Raw genomic sequence first — 25,893 nt, forward strand, 5'->3', positions numbered from 1 at the left:
TTAAAAAACTGTTTCTGTCAAGACTACAAAAATAAAATATTCGCTTTATTTAGAAGCTTTGCAGGGACAGCTTACAATGTTCTTTTAGCTGCGTTAAAAGTTACGGTATGGGTTTTGGTACCACCGATTTTGTCGAAAACTACTAGAAAGGGCTTACGAGAAAGTGTTACGTTGCTGGGACATTGGGTTTAGAGTGTAGTTAAAAAGTTCAGCAAACCCAACTTTGAATTTTAACAGGTTGGCGACTTTATATAGGGTGGTTTATGGGCCTGTATGGGCGAGGTACAGCTTTTGTAAAAAAGTAATCTCAGCAACGATTTCCCTAAAAATCTCGTTCAAATTTTTTAACGGCTCGCAATTACGCCAGGAGTTGTTATAGTAATTAACAATGGTTTTTGTTTGCCGTTCTAAATGATACATTCAGTTGTTCGTTAATATCAGCGGGTTCTAGATTGCAATGCATGACTGGAATGACTGAAATGTTTTTATTAAGGTTACAGGGTTTCTGTTTCCGTTTTCATAATGATTAGTAACTCGAATTAATCGTTGTAAATTGTAGCCCAGTTTTATTTACTGAGCAGCCCGCAGCGTTCGGCTGTTCACTTCTCAGTGTTGAAATATTTCTGGTAGTTTTATTCTCTCCTTTTTGTTTCTTAAAATAAATGGCCACATATTGCTCAGAGGCAGCCTGTACATTCAATCATGTTTTGAACTTGCAACCCAGGATGCAATATATACCGATTTTTAGTTCGTCGTAATGAAATGCCCCTAAATGTCTTCCCCTCAAAAAATAACTCATAAATGTCTTCAACAACTTTGTTGTACACAAAAGCGATGACAGTGCCCAATGGTAATGTAGACATTTCGCACCTGTCCTTTATATATACTATCTGATACACATATTTACATAATGTTAGCACACACCCTTATTCTGGAGTTTTAAGGTAAATAATAGAAATGAGAAAACCTAAAAAATAATAAATCTGACTGCGCATTTTATGAGTACTGATGTTTTGCAAAAACGTTTCTAAATTTGCCGAGATTGGGCATGTAGTTCTTTGTGTTTTTAATATAATGCTTTTAAAAGAGAAACGTGGGTGTCTTGTTACCGACCTTGTTTTTGAGCAGACCGTTGCTCCCGATGAGCCTTCTGTAGACGCGGGATCCAACCGTCGGGTCCAGGGCACTGAGGGGATCGTCCAGGACGTATATGCTGCACTCATGGTACGCCGCCCTCGCTAGAGAAATTCGCTGCTTCTGCCCTCCGCTCAAGTTGTGGCCCTGTGACGTGAAGACAGTGTTTCGGCCGAAAACACAATTCCCTTCAGCTGTTTTGTTTTAAAGAGTGAAGCTGTGAGTTTAATTTGTGCCTGCTCCCTGTTCAAGCACTTACACTCGGCATTCACGCCATTTAACATACAGTGGAGTTATTCGATTTCTTTTTTTGTCTCCCCAAGTACGAAGTCACCCCCGACCCAAAACCGCCTTTCGACCTCAAATAAAGCGGTGGTTACGTACAACGCTCCCATAAGAATTTGTATAAACACCCTTCGGGGCACAGCCATCCAAGGTTTTTATCAGTCGGCTCCCTCGGCTTTGGGACATTGACGTGAACTAGTTAGTCTATCAGCTTACCCGGATGATTTCTACTGGACAACATGGTAATTTGACACTGGATCTTCCCAAACTGTGCCGTTCCGGTCGTGCACATCATGCCCTGAACCCTATTTATCCCTAGCCGTGCCGGAGCTCCTTCCCACCACTTTTTTATAGCTATCAAGCCGAACCATCCTGTTCTAACTGTTCCTCCGACTAGTGTGGTCTACCCCGCTGGCTCTACAAATTCCTGACGCATCAGCTTTCCAATCTCTCAACTCTCCTTTCCCTGGCTATCTCGGTCGACTTTCATGGCTTCAAGAACAGTGCGGGCTGGTCAACCAAGTGGTCGAAATGCTGAGTCTGCAGTTCTTCCAGAATGAATTTTTTTACTCTCCTTCGCTGCCCCGCTTTGTTCCGTGACCGTAGACCGAAATAATCGCAAAGTGTCCTTTTGTAGTAAACCAGTGCGAGCGGTTCAGCGCGAGGCCAATTTCACGTTAACAAGCTCCCTCTTGCATCTGGGATTTCAGTGAAGAGCGCACATGAGCTCCCGGTTGGCAGGTGAGAGGAGACAGTTTCAGTGAGTTGGCTTTCCTTCTTTGGTTTCACGACAAGATAGACAAGTAGCCCAAGAACGCAATGGTACGAATGCATCCCTATTTTACAGGAGCGGCCACTGTTGGAGGCAACTCGAAACGCGCGGCCGCGCTCCCCGGAGCGCCATGACAGCCGCCGCAGGCATATTGGTGAATAAATCCCACGCGCGGAGATCAATGGCGGAGACAGCTGCGTGTCGTCGGCTACGGATCCTCCCACTTCGCTGCACGAGGCGAAAGTGCACAAACAACTGAGCCACTGTGCCTTAACAGCGTGTTCCAAGTGCGTTATCAAAGCTCGCATTGCAGGCCACAGAGAAATATGAATACGCCGTCCACTTCAGGAGGGTCATTTTCGCTACAAAGGTTTGCGTTCAGCATTTTGACGCTGAACAGAAACATAAAGTCACATGACAAACACTGTTGATTTAGGAACTACATGCTTGCGAGTTATTAAAGGATAAATTACAAAGGAGGAGGAGTAAACTTTACTTTGGCGTGCATATGTGCTGATATTTGGGTACCCGCCTGTGGGAAGTTTCCTCTACTCGGGGATACCCTGGCCTACGCGGGCCACCAGGGCCCTCTTCACCAGGCTACGCTGGGAGAAGAGGTCGGAGCTGGTCAGACTTGCCACCCACTGCTCGTATGTAGGTTGGGGAATAGGAGTAAGGGACGGGGTGTCTTGACACCCCCCTCCCAGATGGTATAGGGTGCTAGGGCGGGGGCAGTATTTGCAATTTGCAGGGTAGAGGGTGGGGTTCATTTCATGGAGTACGGTCATCTCTGGGTAAGAGTACGTTTGTAGTCGTCGGAATGTGACAGCTTCGGTTTTGGATAGGGGGGGTGGGGTGGTGGGTATAGTTGCAGCCACGCCGGTAGTGGGCGATTATGTCGGAGTATTTTCGCAGGAGTTTAGGCTTGAGGATGTCGTCACCATGAAGGTTATCACCCTCTTGGGAAACGCCTCGGTGTGTATGGGCGTGGGCAGCGGCGTGTGCCGAATCATTTCCTTTGAGGGATTCTTGGCCAGGTAGTTCTGGAAGTCGTTTAGTTTGTTGCTTTAGTATAGCAATTCTGGTAGGGATATTCGTCCGATCAGGAAATTGCGGCATGCAGCTTGCGAGTCGGTCACTATAAATTTGTAGTCTTCGCATGTGGGGTCGGCTAGGGCGATAGCAACTTCAGCTGTTTCTATCTATTTTGTAATGGTCATGACTTCTCGTTCTCCTCTTCTCGTCTTGCTGGTGTGGTGTCGCATACCCTTGCCGGTGGAGGGTCACTCTTCCCGTCTTGGTGAGTTGGAGGCGCGTGAATTGAAAAATTCTCTGTGCTTCTCGGATTTCTTCCCCCCTATTGTGGACGCCCAGTTGTAGTAACTTGTTTGTTCCCGTTTTGGGGGGCAATCAAAAATTAAAATATGTGGGTGCATCTTGCATGCGTGTCTCGATAACTCAGTTGGAATACTACAGCCGAGCGCCCGAGTCCGTTGCTGTGATACAATAGCGCGCGTGACCAAGTTCGAGGAGCCGTGTCAGATTATGGGTCGCTGCCTTCGCCTCTGGCACTAATTGCGCATGTGCCGCAAGACTCCCGCAGCTCCCGTCGTGGCGCTCCATGCTACACCCAACAGTCGGAATGCGTGTACAATAGCTAGGGGCGTAATCCGGCATTGCCAGGTAAATACTACATAACATTCCAATGGAAAAGCAATACCTGCGAATAATCGCTTCCGTGCTGCACCATTTGCGCTTTACGCAAGGCAGGCAAAGTAACCACTTACTAAGACCAGTGTCATCTTAATAAGGATGTTCGGTGCGGTCGTAACAATGCGTCTGTTCTCAACCGAGCAACCTACCCCTAGCAGTAGTACTCATCGCTATGCTTTTATCTATTTTTCCGGTTGCTTAAAGAAATCCGCATTTTCACGATTCCTTCATGCAATTTAAGATACGCCAAGAGATAATTTAGATGACCCAGATATTAGTGGCCATGTAATCCAATGTAAATATATCGCAGGTTCCGTGGCAGGAGTCCAAAGAGTGTTGGAGCTAACCCTTAAAACAGCCTACATGGATTGCGCCAACTCAAATATTCCCGAAATAAAGAAAAAAAACGTTAGCTAACCTGAGTAAAAATGCAGCAAAAGTATGCTGTAGGTCCTATATACTTGTCTTTTATTATATAAAATAACTAACCAGCGAATGTTCGATAGCTCATTCAGAAAATAGGGATATGAATACACGAAGGCAGATAACTTCAAAACGGAGGAACGTCGCTGTACTTCCTGCCGCAAAATAACTACCGGAAGCAATTACATGTGTAATCAAAGAATGCCAGTAGAACAGTTTGCACAAGCCGGTAAAATGAAGAAATTTAGAGTGCAGCGGATATTTTGCCTAGCTGTTAACTGAGGCTTGCGCTGCTTCAGAGGAACGTGACGTTGGCGGGAAATTCAGTGTGGTTCAAATTATCACCCTGTTTATATCACCGGGAGTGTTACCATGGCGCGATTATTTTCCTTGTAAATACTTTATTCGAAAATACGCAATCGAAGATGTATTGATTACTGCATCTGTTAGTGCGTTTATTTCCAAACCTTTGACAGTAAGTACACTGCGCAGGATACTAGTTTACTAGAGCAAAAAGAACCTATGTGGAAAACATTAAAAAAACTATTCGCGGAAATTACACAACAGTATCCCACAGCGGTATGCCCCTACTGCCTTTCCTACTTCGTTAAGAAACAATGTAAGCCCACTCACCCTATCTCCCATCTCCGTTAAGTCTCCGGCGGGTAATGTCGCGATGTCTTTGAACAGGCCGCAGGCATCAAGGACTCGCCTGTAGAGCTCGGGGTCGTACTCTTTGCCAAAAAGAATGTTGTCACGAAGCGTCGCGTTGAACACCGTCGCTACTTGAGGCACGTAACCGATGTTTCACTGTAAGCATGAAACATTTTCCTAACGTTTGCACTACATTTCAAACATGAACAAGAATGAAGAAGGAAAAAGCGAAGATGTGGTAATTCGGGCGCAGAATATAACGCTACGAAATTCCCGCGCCAGGTCTACTAACGGGAAACATAGAGTCGGGCGAAGCCTGCAGTGTACAAGTGTATTCATTGCACCTTGGCATTTTCGGCAATGGATATCAAACCGTTGGGTGGTAGAGGTATACAGCTTTGCTGTAAAAGTATCTTGCCTCTAACCACGAAATGCTCTAGCGCGAGGCATAAACGGGTGCCCCAGGCGGCACAGAAAATGTGTCCCAAGACCGTCCCGTCTATGGCCGCTTTCTGGCATGTCCGGCTAGCATCCCGGTTCTGGCAGCTCCTGATTATATAATAAACGGCCAACATTTGGCAACAAGCGCTTCGGTATTTCTCCGGCCGCCCGTGTTCAGACGCACAGCGAAAGCTGCCCGGCTGCCAGATATTCAGTTGCCTTTCGGCTGCCGATGTTGAGAAAGAAATCGGCCGGAGTACGGGTTTAGGGCATCCGTTTTTCCTGAGGGAAGCGGTGCTCAGCCGAAGCACGGCAAGCGACCGGCCACAGGATATCCGTATTCTTGTGGCAGTTGGTGTTTGAAAGGAGACCGGCCGTAGCGCGGCTGCCGCGCATCCGCTCTTTCAACGGTGAACCGCGCGTCCGGCGGCAGAATAATCGTTTTCTTCGGGCAGCCGGTGTTATAAAGGAGACCGGTTGCCTCAGAATGTACGTTTATCATTTGGTTAGCGGTCCTCGACCGAGTTACGGCAAGCGAACGGCCGCAGAATTTTCGGCAACCGGTGTTCAAAAGCAGACCGGCCTTCGTAAGGTATCAGGTTATACGTCATTATGCGAACAACAGCGCGCGTCTGGGCGCCGAGAATTCATGCACAGACGTGCCTGGAAGACCCGCCGATGTAGGACCGGTTTTTCTCTGGGTGAAGAAAGAGCCGTTAGGGAGTCGAATGGCGCAGACACGTTTTTCATCCGCTCGGTGTTTCTACGTTTTAAATGAACGAACTACGTCTGTAAAACAGTAATTAGTGTTCTAAGTGAACGGGCAAGGTGCGAGGACTCACTGGACATTACCAAGGAAAAGTTTAGGCCATCGAAAGACCATTTATTGCCACAAGAAGACTGTGCAACACCGAAGGCTGAGCTAAGCCTCGGCAGTCACTGCCGCTACAACGCATCGCCCGTCGGCTTCGCCGACGCAGCAGCTCGAGGCTAGAAATGGAGACCATTGGAGACATCGACCCGGCAGCGATGTCAGACCCGAGATGGTGGTTGTTGACCAAAATAAGTGGCCTTAAAGGGTCGAGCAAGCGGCCACCACGGAGCAGCTCAACCGGTACCATGTCAAGGACTCCCCACCAAAGAAAGGCAAAGGTGCGCAAAAGCTCAAGTTTCCGGCTATTCTTCTCACAATAATTCTGCGAAAAACAATGTGCACTATATTGTTTGTGATAAACGTAGAAGAGGCTAAGCTCATGCATTGGTAGGCTCAACTTCGTGTCCTGCACGGTGTTACTTCATCGGATTTTATGACTGCCTATTTAGAAACAAGTGTTATTTTGAATTTGCCATAACCACAGAGCCTTGTGAATGAGGAAGCCTGGATGTTAATTTTGTTGCGGTGTTTGAAATTGAGATTAGCTACACTTGGGATATGACTCATTTGGTTAAACATAATCGCCAGCATCCCAGCAAACACGGATTTCGTCTGGTTTTTCTTGCTAAACGACGCTTGTTGAGTTCACGCACGATTTGGCTCTAGCAATAGATAAGCTTAGAGTAGCTGACTATTTTCTTGTGCGGCAAAAAAGCATTTCCTGGTGTTTCATATCACCTTCGCGTTAGTACATTGCGGGCAATAAACTGAATGAATCGGTTATTGCATGGATAGCCGAGTATATATCTCTAAGACTGCAGCTGGTCGCTCTCAATGGTTTTTCGTCCGGATATGTTCCCGCGACCTCAGGAATTCCCCAAGGCTCGGTTGCGGGTCCTCTTTTGTTTGTGTGGCCTCAAATCTTTGTTAAAAATGTTCGCAAATGACTGTGTAATTTACAGGACTATAGCGAATGAATGTGATTCAAAATACTTGCAGCACGATTCAAATTAATAACATCCTGGTGGGCTGATTCAGAAAAGTCGTTGAATCTTGAAAAGTGTGTTGATGTCAACTTTGCAAGAAAACCTTCATTCCAATTGAATGAGTATACAGTAAATTACACTCCTTAAGGAACGGCCGGGGAATATCAATAACGAGGAGTTTATTTAACGAGTTGTTGGAGATATAGGCACGTTCACAACATAAAAGTTACGGCTGCACGTGTTTTTGGCTTTCCGAGATAGAATTTCAGCGAACCTCCACCTAACTTAAAAGAACAACCGTCTTTCACTCATATGCGCTCAATGTAGGAGTACGCATGCGTTTTCTGATATCTCTACAGCAAAGAGCCGGTTGATACGCTCGAAAACATATAGAACAGGGCAGTGCGATTCGTATTAGGTATTGGCACTGTCAACTTAGAATGACGGAAAGTAGAAGTAAACTTAAATGGTAAGACAGGAAAGATCATAGACGAAGCCTGACGTTGAAATTTTTTTGTAATATCTATCATTCGAAAACTCGAATAGAAGGGGAGAAGTATATACAAGCGCCATTCTACATATCCCAAAGTATGATCGCTAGCTTGAAGCAAATTATTAACTTTCCTTTAGGTGACGCCTTGCGCGATTCCTTTTATTTTAGATCAAGATGAGAGTGTTATTATCTTCCAGATATGATTTTATCCACTGTTTATAATGAAGATTTCCACGGTGCTTTGTAGAAATATTTTGTTATTTGGTCTCATATCTGATGCTTAGGGTTATGTATCTTCCTGCTGTAATGCATGCAAGGGCAAGCAGGTATCAAATAAATAAATAAATACATAACTGAACAAATAAATAAATAAATAAATAAATAAATAAATAAATAAATAAAAAATAGGTAAAAAAAATAAATAAACTTGCGGAGCCGCAAGTTCGCCTCAGACGGGTTGAGAACCCTACGCGTTCAAACTTGACCAATGAAATATTTATGGCTTTATTCGTTGCGGTATGCAAGGTTTGCTGTATGAATACTACAATTGCTAAGTTATTTGTTTGAAAGAAAATATGGAACTCTTGTCTTACGCCTTTCCTTGCGTGAACACAGAGGGATACAACTGCTGCCATCTGAAGAAGGGCGTCATTCGCAACACGTCTAGAATTATGTTAACGCAGTACGGCTTTAGAGGAAAATTAAGTTCTTTTTGACTATTAAGGAGTGTGTACGTAACTCATGAAAACAACATAAAAAATATATTGAAACTAGAAATACTTTTTTGATCTCATGTAGGATCAGGCCTGTGAAAGATCCTCAGAAAAGTTGATCGAGTAGAAAATTTATTTGCAAGAAAAATGGGAAAATACTGGAAATACTTTTTGTTGGAAGTAAATTATATTGAATGCTGCTGAGTGTTTTGCGGAGTACCGAACCGCTTCGTAAAGGCATTTGCACCGGTTTTATATACAAAAAAACTGGTCAAGCAGCTGTTGTAAAAGTAGTTCATTTAGTCAGAGCATGAAAGTGTTGTCTTAAAAGAAATTGCCTAAAAGCGGCATTTTCAACTTTGTGAAATTAAAGCCACTAAAGTATGCGCCTTCCGCCTCGCCCCCCTCCCCCCCCCCCTCCTTCCTTGTTTATTACAGGTAAGCCGCCCCAAAGAAGATATCAGGACCTGGACAATACATCTATTCCAGCTCTGCAAAGAAGTGAATATTTGCTGTATTCGACAGTAAAAGAGGCACAGCAATTAAAGGAACAACCATTTGTGAGCGCTGTTGAATAAATCATTTTGGCGCAAACTGGCGCTGATAATTAAGCCAGGCTGCGCTGAAGGCTGGACGGCTGGTGGTTGCGCGCGGGCTCACTTTGATGTGGGTGCAGTGGACCCAAAATGGTGGGTTTGTGCTGCTGTACAGTGCGATTGAGTCATCTGCTTGCGCTGCATGCAGTGGTCGTCCACCGGCCTCAGTACAGTTAACGTACTCTAGCTGAACTCCAATGCCCGTAGCACGGGCGTATTTCCGGCAGCTTTAGTACGGCTGGAGTGCGATGACCGCATCTCGGCTGTCCTCCGGTGGCCGTACTTCGGCCGCACACGGGAGGCTTTGAGATGGCCGGAGCCCTACGGCTGGAATCTGGCCGTATGAACGTAAGCCGGTCGACAGGCCGATGGACACTGGCCGTTGGACAGTGATGGGAGTACGGCCGTATACGACCGAAAGGCCCACATTTGGACACGGGCCGAACATGGTTGCCGGAGAAAGGCCGGGCAGAAAATCACCGGTCAATGTACACCGGCTTGAGTAAGGCCGAACAGCCCTGTGCTGCCTGGGGCAATGGTGTTTTTATTACGGGTTCCGAAGCGCTCCAGTGCCAGCCTGTAAACAAGCGTCACGGTGTTGTTTAGTACGTGTTACGTTCTAGTGTGAGGCGTAAACGAGTTTTTTGCTGTTTAAATAACGTGACTACATGAAAAGACTACTACGGCGACGATTAGGACGACGACGACAGGAGGCGCCAACAGCCCGAGGCACTAAGAATCTTCACCCCTAAAAAGAGCTTTTAGAGCACAAAAATATTTGAAGGACAGCCTGGTGGTTATGACAACAGGGTGGAAGTTACCAATGTCGAAAAAATATGGAAAAGCAACGTGACAAAAAAGATAAGTATATTTTACCCGTGGATCAGCGAACGATGTTGCGGCTTATGGGCGGCCTAAGGATAAACAAGCAATTAGTGCAGCAAAGCAGCAAAGTCTCTCAGTTGTTATTGCGAGAACCTATTCCCGAGGCAACGTAACAGTGGTATATTTATATTAGCGGTAAAAATAATACGTTCTTGCAGAGCACGATCTAGCTATGAAAAATAGTGCTGTCCAATAAAGCAGGCTGTCTGAATCTGGGCTGCACGCTCTTACCCGATTTGTATGTGCTGATGGCGACATTTAACCACAGCGCATACAAGGAAGGCCAGGACTCCGGATGAAGGAAGAAAAAAAGCGCTGCAGAGGACTATTGAAGCTTTACGGTGAGCTCTACTGGTAAAGGAGGATGGGACATCAACTGCCGACGAAAATCAACAAAGTGGACCGCACAAACCGAACACAAACGAACATTAAAGAACACAATCAGTTATTTCTTTATACATTAATTATTCCATCCGTGTGGTACAACAGTCCACCCTTTAGTAAGCCGGCCTTCAATGACAGGCAAAACTTGTTTTCGGATCACCGAAAGAAAAAAACATTTCGGCCAACATCGCTATGGAGAGGCCATGACAGCTGAAAGAGTGGAGCTGCTGGTCTGCACTAGCATCAACTTAATTTTTTTAGGTGTGGCGATGTTATCGGTAGATCGGACGCTTATGCCGCCGAGCGCACGACGTCTCTCCCAACAAGGAGAACCACTGCAGGTGCTATCTTACGCCATCATTAGGCGCAGCCAATCCACGACGCGCATCTCCCCACACTTACTCGTCGGCTTCTTCCCGCTTGCGCATCCCCCTTACCGTTCTTGGATAAGCATCTGTTTCTTCTTCAGTGTGCCAAACCGATTACTGTGCGACCACAGGCACTGCCTTCCCCAGCCGAACATTTGCGCCATGACAGGAGCTCCCCACACCTGCTGTTCGGCTTCTTGCCTTCTCGCCACATTCGGTCACACCTCCTTGTCAAACAATGCTGTTTGCTTCTTGCCTTCTCCAGCCGGAAGAAACGCCTGTTTCGCACCGCGTAACCTTTTAAGGCGCTGCAGTACGTTAGCGTGCTTTATGCTAAGGTTGCCATAAGTTAATCAGTCAGCATAACCGGAAGTCACAAAAGCATATTCCACCATACCAAAAATTCCAGGTGCATACCCTTCGGCATGACGACTACTGATTTATGCCATAAATAAGTTCGTACCTCAGTCGAAAATTGTGTGTGACAGCTTTTCTCGCCATCCATCTTCCCATTGCTTACCACAAACATTCAGCTTCAGTGATGTTCGCTTTCTCTTTAAATTCTCGCGCGTGCCGGCTTGCGAACGTAGGTCGGATGTCTTTTCTCTGCAGCTCAAACGGTTGTGCACCTGTTATCAGCAGCGCTTACTCTCGCCGCGCGCCGGTACCATGACCCCATCGAATAAACACTCAGCAATAACACTTAAGACGTGTTTTGTTTACTGCAATTAAGTGGTTCCTTCCTTTGCAACCACTTGAGAGTCTACCAAGGGTTTGGACATTTATTGATATCATCAAGAAACATACCCGCCGGGGTATTTTTAATGGGCCGTATTTAATAGTTGCAGGAAATAGCAAACATTATACTATGTGATATACAACGGCACTCGAATAATTAGCTGGCGAATCTGCACCTGGATTTCGTTACTTGGAGGGCGGAATTTTCAAGCCCACTAACTGAGTTCAGATGAAAATAACCGTAGTAAAATATTACTAGTTCGCGATGAAAAAAGAGCACTGTTCTCGTTATGGCGGCTTCATTGATCACTATCTGAACCCACGTCACAAAGAATAAATATTACTAAGGGTTCCACTGCTTGAACCATAGTCACCTCCAGTAATCTGGGGCGTATTGCGTATTACGCCTAAGAAATAAAGCAACACATAGTACTGCTCCGTCGAAGCTTTGTATTGCGGGGAAACAATGCCGAATCCACTGTGCTGTGAAACATTTATTGCTGAGCTCCTGATTAGCGCATGCAGCACTCACGCGGATGCGGACAGAACCGTCAGTTCGGTGCAGGTCTCCCAAGATGGCGGCGAGTAGTGTGGACTTGCCGCTTCCCACGAACCCTACGATCGCCACCAGAGAGCCTGGAGGCACGCTCAGATTGATTCCTTTGAGAGCCGGAGCGCTGTCATCACTTGATCTCGTGAAGGTGCAGTCTTGAAGAAACACCTCACCTGGACAGCGGTGCAGGTTGGTTACAACAGCGGAATTTTATTTCAACCGAGGGGATCACTGTGGCCTAAAGGCAGAAGCCGCAGTAGATACCTTCTGAGACGCTTAGGCTTCTTAACTTCCCCATCAGGGTCAAGACATTTCTGATCAGCTGGCCACAATTTATTTCGGTTTATAATAAAACAGCGTACTTCATGTAAGGATTCATGTACGGCGTGTGAGCTACGGCGGATATCATAGCACTGAAATTTCAATTTCGAAGCAAGGACCTTCCAAACATTTCGTTTATTCAAACTTGTGGCGTTTGACCGTCCAGAAATGTGTTTTTTGTTTGTATCTCGCCTTGTCGGAGCTGTGCAAAAAGGCAAGTTTTCGACGTCATCATTCCTCCTCCCGCATTATTTAGAATTGCACCAGCTACTCAAGTTTAGACTGATCCATTGATTTTAGGGAACTAACCGAAAAAGCGTCGGCACAAGGAATGAATACGAAAACTCTTTCAGCTCATAACTTGGCATAAACAAATAAAGTATGATTCCCTCGGGCGTCTACAGGGCGTCTGTACCAACTATCAATGTTTTTTTTTCTTGGTTGCTCAGCACGTGTCTGATTTTGTATTTACTAGAGTTGCTATCCTACTCAAGTCGTAGATAATAGGTCTGTAATAGAAGAAATGTAAACCAATTCCAAATAGAAAGCAGCGAAACAGCATTTAATAGTGCATTCAGAAAAGGTGACGCGTGAATAAATTTACGAGACTGTTAAGAAATTGGTACAGAAAATGCACATTTACAGGCGATCGCCTGCTGTCAACTCGTTTGAAACGATGAGGATCGCTTCGTACTCTAATATTTCTTACGTATAGCTAATTCCCGGCTGCTTTTAATCCCGCCAGCTGCACCAAAAGGTGCAGGGAAATAGATAGGATTTAAGCGCAGTGGTGGTGTCACTTTTTGGCGTCAGAGAGCGCACTAACAACTATGCGTACGTCGTAAATGATACGTAACAAACTTCAAAGTTAAAGAACGGAGGTCTGTCTTCATAGACGGAATCTGCTTTCAATGGGCAAAGGACATGGTAAGCGCTTGTCTAAAATAATGCGGAGCAGTCTTCATGATGAAAGTATAGCCGTGTGCGTGTTCTTACAGGTAATAGAGAAATACCGGTCCCTATAGAGTAGATGGCGAACGATTGCTTCTTCCGGCTGAAATTCTGGCAATATAGGTGTTGATTCTTTATTGTAGTTATAATAAGCAGCAGAAGAAAAACAGCGACCATATTATTTTTTCTACCTCTCGGTTCGGAAACCTTTCTCTGTTTTACAATGGTAAAACAAGAATATACATTTGAAGTAAAACACCCTACATCCGCGGTATTGGGCTTTTTGTGCGAATGCGCATTCCAAACAATGCGATGTGTGGTCCATTAATTAACCAAGGAGCAATCATGCCTAATGGTGTGGAGCCAACAACACATAAAATATCATAACTTTGTCATTCATTATAAATGCTATGAAATATGGCGGTTTGGGAAAACAGAACATTTTATCTTTTTCGGACCTTGAGTCAATGATTCTCAGATACTACCTGCAGAGGTCACAGTAAATAGATGTATGACCCGAAGGAACCGAAGTGTCTGCCAACATTGAGAGCAATAAAAATTGTTACGGCGCGACGCTACAAGCACCCGATGAGATATTAAGTGTCGCCAATGTTTGGCAAGAACCAATGGAGAAACACAAATCTGACGGAAATTCATACCTTTTTCACCACAAGGGTCAGCTGTTTCCACTATGTCTTCTAAAGCTTCTTCAGCTGTGCACAGAGTTATCACCCGGTTGGCTGAGATTCCCGTCTGACACAAAAAAGGCAGACCATTCAGGTTCACCCACAGTCAATTTGACAACAGCACGAGGCTCTCTGCCTTTAGGCTTAGTTTTTTAAGGGAAAAGCCTTTATATTGTTGGGAGGCACACACGATCGTAAAAAAAGTGCGTGAGCTTTAGAGCATGAGTCGGGGATGGAATGTCAGGAAAGAATAGCAATGCAGAAAGAATTTCAAAGGAGTGCTCTGAGAGTGCGAGGTGCAGTAGGCTTTGGGAAACGAAAACAGTTATGCCAAGGAACTGTAGGTTCCCGGCGTGTGTGCAATACAAGCAGGTGATTGCGGCGAACAAGGTGGGGCTGGCATTGACTACAGCGCGAGACGAGCTTCTGATGCTCGCGGCTATGGATTGAGAGCAAAACGATCGTTGGACGGAGCTGTCCAGGAGGCACATATTGCAGTGAAAGTCGCCGCCGCAAAGTTCAACAAAAAGTTCGAAAATTAAATGAATAGAATGCTCCTCGGAATGGCTAGCGGCCAGAACGAGCCTCGCAGGGTGATGTCGAGGGTACTGGTAAAGTGGTGTCGAGCGCGACGATAAGGTTCAACAGAAAGTTCAAGAGAGGATCAACAGAAAGTCAAACAGACTTTCGCAGTTACTTTGTTGGAAAGTTGACATTCCAGTATTTTTAAACATGCACTTATATGCAGGTTTTCGCATGTATTCAGGACCTTCTAAGTGCATATAGTTAAAATATTAACATTGGGATGGGAAACCAAAGACGAGCTTTATGTTGTACATCAGGGAAATGGTGAAAAAAAGCCTAACATGGGTCTTGTAATCAGGAAATGTTAAACGAGTGCTGCAAGTGCACAAGAAAAACAATTTTTCTACTTTTATAAGTAATTAAAAATTATACAGTTTCCCCTGCCCATTAGCATGCCCGTATCCAGGAAACCTTAGCCGCCTAAGTTGTCGGCACTCGATATGAACAGTGCGTAAGTACGCCATCGCTCGCGCACCTAAAACGCGAAATCGCATATTTACGTCCTAAAAAAGCCTTGTCTTGTAATAGATGTTAGCCATACATTTCGCTTTTGGATTTTCTTTGGCCACTGATGCAAGGATTCCTCGTCTATATGGGGTGTCATCATTGTCTCACTGACTTATGCTTGCCTCTTGTGCCTTTTTGTCAGTTCATTATCTTCGTCAAAAAAATTCTCCCAGTTTTTCGTCAGCATTCCTTGTTACTTTATATTATCTTGGGGGTTTAACACGCTGAAATCAACCCTGGGCTATCGGGTACGCCATAGTGGAGTGCTCTGGAATAATGTTTACCACCTCGGAATCTTTAGCCTGAGCCTAATCTCGGCACTCAGGTGTTTTGCGTGTCCCCTTCATCTGCAAAGAAGCCACCGCAGCCGGCATCCAACCCGCGCCCTTGGCTTCCTTAGCCGCTCAGCCACTGCTGTGGGTTTTCTCGCTTCTTTATGCTCGCATCTACGCTGTTTTTGTATGGTTAAAATCGTGACGTCACCGCATTTCAGACTACATGTGGCACCACCACATGTATTTACCAATGACTTGGAAGAAGCACAATGATTTGCATGCAGCACCAGAATGCATGCAAAGCCAATGTATTCAATAATTAGTACGGACAAATTAAACTCACGTGTTAGAATCGCCGCACATTAATAGGAGAGTTATGGAGGTGTAAAGAGTGTCTAGGCCCTCGCAAAAGCTCCTCACGAGAGTGGGAAACGCCAAGGACTTTGAATAGATTACTCCGTCTCCACAGCAGAATGTGCCAGCTTACTCAATTATTACGACGTTAGGCATGCTGCATAAGGATGAGCTTTTATTAGGTAGAGTAAAAGACAGTCGCTCATGTGCTGAGAGTTCCGTGCGGAAGCTCCGTCTTTGTACGTTCTGAAAATAAATGCCGAAGTGTGGTAGGCAATGAAAATGACAATGGCACAGCATCGTCTGCAATCACATACCTCTTGGGTAAAATCTCGAAAGCTCACCTTCGATGTGCGCAAACCAGTTTCGCGCTCTCTAAGAGAAATGAAAACTCCCAATGGAATACTTGCTAATCAAAAGACAATTTTTCGGAGGGCTCCTGCGACCCGATATAACCATTGTTGACCACCGCAGCAAAATGAATATTGTCGCCTTTTCTAGGTGGCTGATTGAACCGGGATTTCAGTCTTTTGTGAAGCGCTTGGGGTGCTGTTTTTGTGGGTGAAGCCATGAGTCTCGTTTGCACAGGTGTTCTGTCGCTTCCACGGCAAGAATGAAGCTGTGTTTAGTGTTGCAAACTTACGCTATTTTTTGCCACCCACAACGCCCTGAATGAGGCCCCTTACCATCGACCACAGGCATTGAAGCGAGGGTAAATGTTCTTGCACGGCCTTTTCCAAATTATCGCCTGCGAGGCCGTCGAAGTTGCCCAATGTGTGGCGACCAGCTCAGGCAACATTATAACTGTTGACGAGGCCCACAAAAAGCGGAACGGTTTTTAAAACATCCGACGTGCATGTGGCCTGGCAGATTCCTTCTTCATGCACTCTACGGCGTTGCCTTAAACGTTCTTAGCAACGTCTGCTTTGGGACTTCTTTTCAACATTTAAAAAAGCGTTTTGCTGCGAAGCCGTCTTTCGCTAAGATCCGGGTTTTCTCTTCTGGAGGCGATGATTTAACGCCTGCCGCGCACTACCTTCTCCTTCAAACCTCCCACGCCTCCTTCACAAGTCTTAAGTCAGTAGCTACCACGAATGCCTCTTTCAAAAGTTGTGCAGTGCCATGATAATGGCGCTAGCAACATTATCAGCAGTTGCACTTTAAGCTGTTATGGAATGAACGCCTGTCATTCGCTTATAGTAAGAAGAGCGGGAATTAAATGAATGTCAAGGCGAAGAGTAGCGCGAATGGGTTTGAAAATAACCGAATGCCGCTGCCGCAGAACATGCAGCAGCCGCCGTTGCCGCCTGAATTTCAACTTTGCCGAGTAGTTACGAATAGCTTTCAACTGAGAAGCAACTTGCCCGCATAGAATGACAAGGTGAGCTACTAAAGATGATTTACCAATTCAATATAGCAAAATGCTATCTTGAAAATGCCGCATAGCTACACCTTCTTTTGTGTTTACTTCTTCGATGGTAGCCAGAGCAATGTTTTTTTGCTGGCGTCCTGACCACCTCAGTAGCACACATCACTTGTTGCTCCTTCATGCGGCGACGTGGGTGGGGTCCTGCACGCAAAGGCAGATTTCACACGCTCACAGATGACATGACAATTCTTTTGGTGTTAAATGTAAACGTGTACACTTCGCGCCCCGATTCTGACTGACTGCTGGGTCCGTGGTCGAGTGGTTTGTGTAGGTGTGTTGCAGAGGCAGTAAGATGCCTACGACAGAAGAGGGAAACGGACACCCCTATCTTTGAGCACTGGACTAAAGCTATAGTTCTTTGAAGTTTATTAGGATAATTGTCCAGAAAGTATGCGTAATCACAAGTTAAAAACAAACATGTTTTGTTACGCGTACTCTTTATGCTTCGCCCAGCTTCCCTGGTTATCCTTCAAAGAGCGGAAGGCCACTTATTTTTCCACAAAGTGTGTCCTAGCTAAACATTTTTTTTGCACCGTGGGATGATGCAACACTAATCACTTTCAAGATGGACATGGACGATAGCCTGGAGGAAAAACGGCATCAATTTAGGTATTATGCCGTGAAAGAGTTTAGTTTCATCTGCAAAGCAGAGCTTTTGTCCACGCGTGGGATTGGACTACTCTGAATGCCGGTTGGATATGCGATGTTTGTGATGCCATTTTTTATGATGTAAGCAATGAAGCGGACGTTGTTGCGGTTCTACTCGATCTGCCGGGCGAGAAGACATTGTAAACCACCGGAGAGCACAGTAAGAGTTATTATAAAGATGCTTTCACTTCACCTAAACCACTGCTGGTACCTAAACTTGGTGGTACCTTTTGAAGATGAATGCCAATGTGCGTGCCACAAATGTACTGTCGTATTGAGTATGATTGTATGGCTGATGCGGATGACACACTAAATTGCTAACTACTCTGGCCTTTGCTTTGGGCTGTGTTTGCACAGTTGGCATTGTTGGAGATTCTCGGCGCAGATTTCTGTGGCTCTTCTGTGGATCTTCGGCGCCTCTTCAGGTGCTTTCAGCCGCGCTTCAGTCGAAAGTTTCACCGCTTGTAAATCCGTTGCCGCTTCAGTACACTGCGCTACATTGACGTCACAGATGATAACGGCGGAGAAGGCACACGTGCTGTCTTGGAAAGATGTTGCAGTTAAACGGAGCAGGACCCACATGCGCATGCAGCAGCATAAAAACGCATTGGCGGCACCGTCGAGTTAGAGTAAACACAGTGAACGTGCGTGCCTATTTCTGATACGAAGCCCCGACAGGGAAGTAAACGCCGAGCTCAGGCAGCGAGCTAGAGATAGAGCTCTGTACCTTTACCGATGCTAGCTGCCACAGAACGAATTAAAAAGGCAATGAGCATTTCAGGCTTGATACGGGGAGCTTTCTACAAATGTTTACAGCTACTTCTTTTTGATTATCGCCGTATGTGAAGAGAAAAATGTATTTTCATTAGTGTTGGTATAATTTCTAGAGTGTGCAATAGAAGTCGCAAATAAGATTTGAAGACATGATACTTGTAAACTTTTCCACCAGGCCAAAGAATCAATAAGGAAACGAGAAAGCACGACAATCTCCACATTAGTTGACAAAATAGAACTAGCGTAGCTTTCGAAGACAGCTGACATACGGAAGTGTAATATGAACAGGATTGAGCTTGCTGTAAATAACGGAGGCAGCCTGAAATAAGTGAACGGGCGTCTAGGCACAGGCTAAATCAGATGTATGTACTCGAAGATAAGCTAGGCAATACTATCACGAATAGGGGTAAAATAGGTATAGAAGCAGAGGAGTTCAATTGAGACCTGTACAGTAACCGCGACATACAGGATAATAACGAACGAGGAAGTAGTTCAGAGGACGTACACAATTCACCAGTAACCGCAGAAGAAGGAAATATGGCTTTGAAAGAAATGCAACGGGCAGAGCACGGGGTGAGGATCCCATAAAAGCAGAACTGTGCAAGGATAGCGGGAAAAGTGTGCCTGGAAAACCTGTATAGGCAATGCCTAATGATCCTGGATGCATTGTAGTATAGGAAGAAGGAGAACTCATTATAATCGATAAGAAAGGTGGCATAACAGACATAAAAAATTACAGATCGATCAGCTTACTGTCAGTTGTTAACAAGGTATTTACCGAGGTAATTGTTACCAGACTTTCTGCGACCTAACCTAATAAATGAGCCGTTTTCATAAAGGCTATTCAGCAATAGACCATATTCACGCGATCAATCAGGTGATGGTGAAGTACGCGGAGTAGACTCAACCCATACATATATGGCTTTCACAGATTATAACAAAGCATCTCACCCTGTCGAAGCCTTAGCAGTAATTTAGGCACTGCGGAATGAGGGAGTAGAGGGGCATTACGTAAGAATACTAGATGGTACCTACAATGGGTTCACAGCTGCAGTATTCCTCAATGGAGAGCAGAAAAATACTTATGAGGGATGGCGTCCGAAGGAAACACAATCTCTCTAATGTTATTCACAGCACTCTTACATCAGGTATTCATAACACTGAATTCCGAACAGGCGGGCGTTAGGGTTAACAGAGAATACCTCAGTAACCATATATTTGCTGATGACGTTCCCTTGCTAAGTAACTCTGGAGATAAATTGCAAAGCATAATTACCACACTGGAAAAACAGACTAGAATCGTGGACCCCAATATGATATTGCAGAAAATTAAAGTAATGCTTAATCACCTCGGGAGAGCACCGCGGTTGTAGATAGATGGTGAGGCAGTGTAAGTGTAGGCAAATATATCTTCTTAGAAAAAGTGCAACTTCGGATCCCTACCATGAGGCAGAGATAATTAGAAGGATAAAAATGAGGTGGAGTGCATTCGGGAGTCATTCTCAGATAATGAATGCCGTCTCTTCCTGTCCCTGAAGAGGAAAATGCAGAACAGCGGCATCTTATTGGTACTCACCTACGAGCCGCAAACTTGGAGGCTCACTAAAAGGGTTCAACTTAAATTGGGGACAACTGAGCGAGCAATGAACTGGAAGATGATACGTTTAACGTTAAGGGATATGAAGAGACCGAACTGGGTCATAGAACAAACGCGTGTTAAGGACGTATTAGTAGCAATGAAGAACAAATGGGCGTGGCAGGCGATGTAATGCGAAGGAAAGATAACCGTTAGTGGTTAAGGGTAACAGAGTGGATGCCGTGGGAAGGCAAGCGTAGGAGAGTGCGGCAGAAAGTTAGTTGGGCAGATGAGGTCATGACTTTTGTGGGGATAAATTGGTCGCCGTTAGCACAGGTCCAATGTAATTATAAATCTATGAGAGATGTTTTTCCCCTGCAGTGGGCGTATACAAGATCATGATGATGATGATAATGTATGGACTGAGCGGCTATTTTAGTGCGGGAACACTATGATTGTACAGCGCAACAAATCCCTGCTCGTGCTCTGATCCCTTCTCGTCCCATTTGAAGCTCGTCCCTTGTCGTCCTATTTGAAAAAAAAGTGGGCCATCGCTATGAAGTGCAAGTGGCTATCACTGCCCGCAAGAACTTGCGTTCTGTGTGCGGCAGGCTTGACAGAAAGATACAGCAGGGAGGTGAGAAGGAAGGGGTTGGTTGTGGTGTCAACCACAAGAACCGGTATGTCGCATGCGCAACGGGAGTTGTGTACAGCATTCCTTTGCCTTGTGGCCGAACCTATGTTGGGCAAACTGGCCGCTGTATCAACGTGCGTTTAAGAGAACATGAATTGTCATTGAAATGCCCTGTACCATCCCATCTTTCTTCGAATTGCGCTAAGTGCAGCCAATGCGAACCTAATTTTCCTGCCACTAACATTTTATTCCGGCACCGTAATCAAACAACCCGCGAAATCATGGAGGCATTCCACATACCTGAACGAGGTGACAAGTGTGTAAGGAAAACAAGCATGTGTCTCCATCCTAAAGAGATTGCGTATCTGCGTGTGCCTTTATTGTAACATGCGCACATCTACTTGTGGTATCAACGTGACCTTTGCTAACTTGTTTGCTCATGCGCATTGTCTTTTTATTACTTTATTGTTTGTGTTCAGTATATATATTCACCCTTTCAGATATTAAAATTCAGTTGTTAGACCAGCGGCTGTCCGTGTGGTTACTTCCTTCCGTCTTCGTCTGAATTCGCACTGGTTTTATCCAAGAATGTCTCAATTCCAACTAGCCCAGCATGCAACCCTCCTGAAGCTCACGTATCGTTACAGGGGGCGCTTATCACAAAAGCCTCCGATGGCGCTCCTGCACCGCAGTCATTGTACCACCGTGGCTTACCTGCCTATATGAAGAATACTCTCTAGCACCCGCAGTCATTACCCGTAAATTCAATAAACAAACAGTTATGCTTTCAGGCTCTCACACCTCGAGGCGACCCCAGTGCATTCCGCACCCTAACCGGAGCCGACGAAATTCCCCTGAAGACGTTCTTCAACAACACCTGTGCATCATTAAGAGTTATAAGCAAGTATAATTTCACCAGAACACCTCCCCCAATTGGGACCATCTTACCATGACACCAAAACTCACACTTACCCAGCATCACTACCACAGGACACCATTACGACGTTGTCAATTATGCCACAAAAGCGGCCAATTACCGAATAACGTAAGCGTGGTGTTAATGACGTATAAACTATCTCATTTTAAGGCGACCTTCATTAGATCTGAATCCCTCTCTTCTTCTTTTCTTGCACTGACCAGAGGCCTTCCTTTCCACGAAAGCCCGAAATAAAAACTTTGCTATTACTCCTTGTAAAGTGTTACCCAAAACAGTAACAAATCTGCACCAAGGTGTGCACGACGACGTTTTAGCAAATCAATCGTTTCGGCCAAAAAGGAACTTTAGTCGATCATCTAGTAAATAAGTGGGGTGGCAGAGGAAGTGGATCATAAAAAAGGGCCCATCTCCCCGCGAGGGGGACTCGAGTAAATGCGTCGCATAGGGGGTGGGTGTATTGCGTTAACGTTTAGTGTTTGGGGAGTTGGTGGTAGTGAATGCGTTGTATCAGCAGCTTCTTGACGTAGTTTGAATGAGTCAAGGATATAAGGCACGTTCGTAGCCTTTCATCCTGTGTCGGTTTTGTGGCGCAGTGGGAAGAGCACCATGTACCTCGCGTTCCGCCCACAGGTAGTGAATCCGTTGTATCAGCAGCTTCTTGACGTAGTTTTAATGAGTCAAGGATATAAGGCGCCTTCGTAGCCTTACATTCTGTGTCGACTTTGTGGTGCAGTGGGTAGAGAACTTGTACCTTGCGTTCCGCCCGCGGGGTCGTGGGATCGAAACCAGGCGCGGGTAAGTATTATTTTTTTATTTAGTGTAGGGGGAGGGGTGCGGACCTGTTGTTGAGAGCGAGGAGGGTAGCGTGATGCGGGAGAGGAGGAGTGGGGGAGAGGGCGCACCTGGAACGGCTGTTGCGGACGCCGAAGCACGCCAACGCCGACAACGCCGGGTGACATCGTGAGTTAAAGAAATGCTCTGCATTTAAAAAACCGGGCATTCTTCGTTAACGGGAAAACCGGGGACGGGTAAAGCATGCAGTTTATAAGTGAATGATGCGGTTTCCATGATGGTGTGTCAATGTATGATGCGGTTTCGAGATTATGACGAAGTGTATAATGCGGTTTCTATGTTGAGTGCTCCGCGTCTTAGACAATGGCGCTTTGGCTTTGCTCTCGGAGATGACGCGGTTATGTTGTAGAGGTAGGCAGCTTTTCTGTGTCTTTGAAGCACGAAGTGTTCTAGTGCGAGGTGTTGAAAACGAGTGTCCTGCTGTGCTCTTTTGGTGCGGCGTGTATTTGCCCATGGAGATTAAACGTTCTATCGCGAGGCGTTGGAAAACGAGTATCCCGGTTTCTTAGTACCGTGACTACATGAGACGCCGCAGCCCGAACCCTGAGGTGCTTCGCCCCCAAAATGCTGTGCGCACAATCTGAGGCACTGAGCGTAGATCTGACACGGGGTCACACATCCAATGTGTAGCAGATAGCTTTATGGATGCTTTTGAAGTTTATAGTGATGTTCAGTCCGGAGCGCACAGTTAGAAAAAGAATAAATAGTTATTTCTACGTCCCCAATGACCAAGTAATGCTTATCTGCACCCACAAAATGAACGTGCATCTTATCTCCTCATAATTGTTTGAAGTTTTAACCAAAAAGAACTGATATGTCTCGATATTGGCGTGCATATTATCCACTCCCAGGTGATCGCAACTAATCGCAAGCCCACCAGTAAGAGCTCAGCGAAAGAAATGGTTTCTTTCAGCGCGAGCATGTCTCTTGTCGACATCAGATCATAGCATTGCTACATGCTGTCACGTGAACCGATGGTGGGGTGGTCTTTACCAGCTCGGAGCAATGGACACAGGGAAGCCGTTGACTAGTTTGACGTAACACACATTTAATGTACACTTGAAAAGCTCTAACGCAAAGCACTAAATAATTAAACTACACACAAACGATAAACACACATCTCTAACTAACAATCCCAACATACAACTCAACTCTAACCCAAAAGTCTCTACAATAAAGTTCTACACCATTCGTCTGAATCAACTAATTCTATCACCCTCTAGTTGATCTCACTAAGCCACAACTCCCTAGTTGTGTCCTATGACTGCGTCCCTATTGGAGTGGCCTACCCCGTCGTCGGCGCTGAAGTGTCGCACTCTTGCGTGGCCGCGACTCGGTGGTAGCCTTCCTCGTCTGGCTTCGTTGGTGCCGGCGTTCGAAGCGCGCGGTCAGTCGTTGGACGGCGTGGGCTCCGCGCGTCCTGACTTCTTTCCTCTGCGGCTACCCCCTGGTGGCCGCCCTCGCTGGAGGTCCTCGATGCCGGCGTTCGACGCGCGCGGTCATCCCTTCGGCAGCGTGCTTCCTCGGTGGCTACCCCCTGGTAGCCGCTGCCGCTGGAGGTTCCAGGTAGGCTCGGCCCGAACGTAGCCTTTCGGGGCTGTCGAGACGAACGTCGACGGAGCGTGGACGCTGGCCGCTGGTGCCCGACCGATGCCGCGGGGGCCACAAAGGCGCAGGTTCGTGGTGTACCTAGGATGACGGTGCCGATACGAAGTCGGTCCGCTCCCGCCCAGGCCCGGATGACGTGGTCGATGGCTTGGCTGCGTCCCCCTGGCTCGTGCCGTGAAGCTCACGTGCTCCGGCCGCCTCCTGGTTGTCTGCCTCTCGTTGTCTTGCCTCCCCCTGTCTTGGCTCCCATTTTCTCTTCGTGCGCCCCGCTTTTATACCCTCTGAACTCTCCCGTGGCGCACTCCCATTGGCTCTTCGCCTCTTCTATATCCTTATATGGCTATCTCGCCACGTGTCCCATGCGTGGCCTTCCCTGATTGGCCGACCAGTGCGCTGCCAGCTTTGCCCATGATTCCTCGGTGCGTCGGCGCTGGCGCTTGCTGATTGGCGCGCACTTCAAATGGCAGTTCCTTTGTTCTTTTCTTTCCTTTTTTTTCGGTGGTTTTGATGCGTCCCCATCTCAGGGGGTGCTCTGACACATGACACATGCGTTCCTGGACAAACCTCTGCGTGACAGCATACGACATAACTCAGCATGAGTCTTGGGCAGCTGTAGCCTAAAATTATTCATTTTTGTACTTTACTGTTTTTATTAATGGTAAGTACTGCTTTTGTACCCATTAACGTTTTATGCAGGATGATCAAAATTAGGTCGAAAGTTTTTTTTTAAAATCAGGCACTTTTATTTACGGGAAGACCACCTCTACAGCGAGGATAATCGCTGTAGAGGTGGCAGCCTTTGAGTGTTGGCTGGCGTTATCGAAACCTCCAGCACTTGGAACCGCTATCAAAACACAGAACAAAAGGGAGGAATTATGGGCTGGTCTGCGCTGTTTAGCATGCGTAATCATTCGAACGGCAATTAAACTTCGCAGTTCGATATCTCGGAGTAAGGATGCACTGGAATAATTCTGCCAAATGAAACTCGGCAGAAACACGTTTTTGTATAACTTTCCAATACAAACGTGCATGCTTACTGCAACCACTAAAACTGAATTCTTCACTTGACAATAATTAGGCCGCCGACTTTATTATTTACTTTACAATTATGTCTCCCCCTGGGTGCATAACCTCCCTGTAGAAGTGGTCTTCACGTAAACCTGATGGCCCATTTTTTAATAAAAACCTGTTGACCTAATTCTGATCACCCTGAACACGCTTTGGAATTCAATTCAACTCAATTCAAGAAATACATTTCGATACCTAACTTTTTAACTTCCTGCTCTGTGTCTTTGCCAATTTATACATATAGTATAAACTGATCATTCGGCTCCTGGGCGTCATCGGTCCAACAATGTTGCCTGCAAAGCAACAAAAGTTTGTGTACATTGCAGCAAAATAACTCCGGCAAATGGGTTATGATTACTGCTCCAGGAGCGGCTTCTGCTGGGTTCAGAACTTTACGCAGGGAAGTTATCTGAAGCTCCCGAACATGCGCTAAAATGGTCTGCTATAAACGCGAGCATGAACAGCGATTTGGAAACTCCTATCGTATCGTTCGATACACATTAGCCAAAAATCTCCTCCAAATTTTAGTACTCACCTTATTCAATGCCCTCATTGGCAGATTTATGGCAACACAGAAGGTCTCAATTATCGAAAGCAGGTACACGCTCGAGAAGGATTCAGCAGCCGATAGTATTCGTGTTGGATCCACAAGGGCTAGTGTCCCGTACATCACTAT

At 45.9% G+C, this 25,893-nt stretch overlaps 1 pseudogene across 1 annotated transcript in view; it reads right to left on the reverse strand.

Moving 5' to 3' along the window:
- The window catches only part of LOC144158392 (ATP-binding cassette sub-family C member 2-like), a 67,595-nt pseudogene extending 41,702 nt beyond the window's left edge, over positions 1–25,893 (reverse strand). The window contains exons 1-5 of the transcript XR_013320045.1: positions 25,753–25,893; positions 13,944–14,037; positions 11,992–12,185; positions 4,961–5,137; positions 1,114–1,281 (exon numbers count right to left, since the gene is read on the reverse strand). The product of XR_013320045.1 is annotated as an ATP-binding cassette sub-family C member 2-like (transcript). The remainder of the gene's footprint in view (positions 1–1,113; positions 1,282–4,960; positions 5,138–11,991; positions 12,186–13,943; positions 14,038–25,752) is intronic.

Source organism: Haemaphysalis longicornis, unplaced genomic scaffold (assembly GCF_048455015.1).
Source record: "Haemaphysalis longicornis isolate Haplotype H1 unplaced genomic scaffold, Haemaphysalis longicornis Haplotype H1 scaffold_10, whole genome shotgun sequence".
Taxonomy (NCBI): domain Eukaryota; kingdom Metazoa; phylum Arthropoda; class Arachnida; order Ixodida; family Ixodidae; genus Haemaphysalis; species Haemaphysalis longicornis.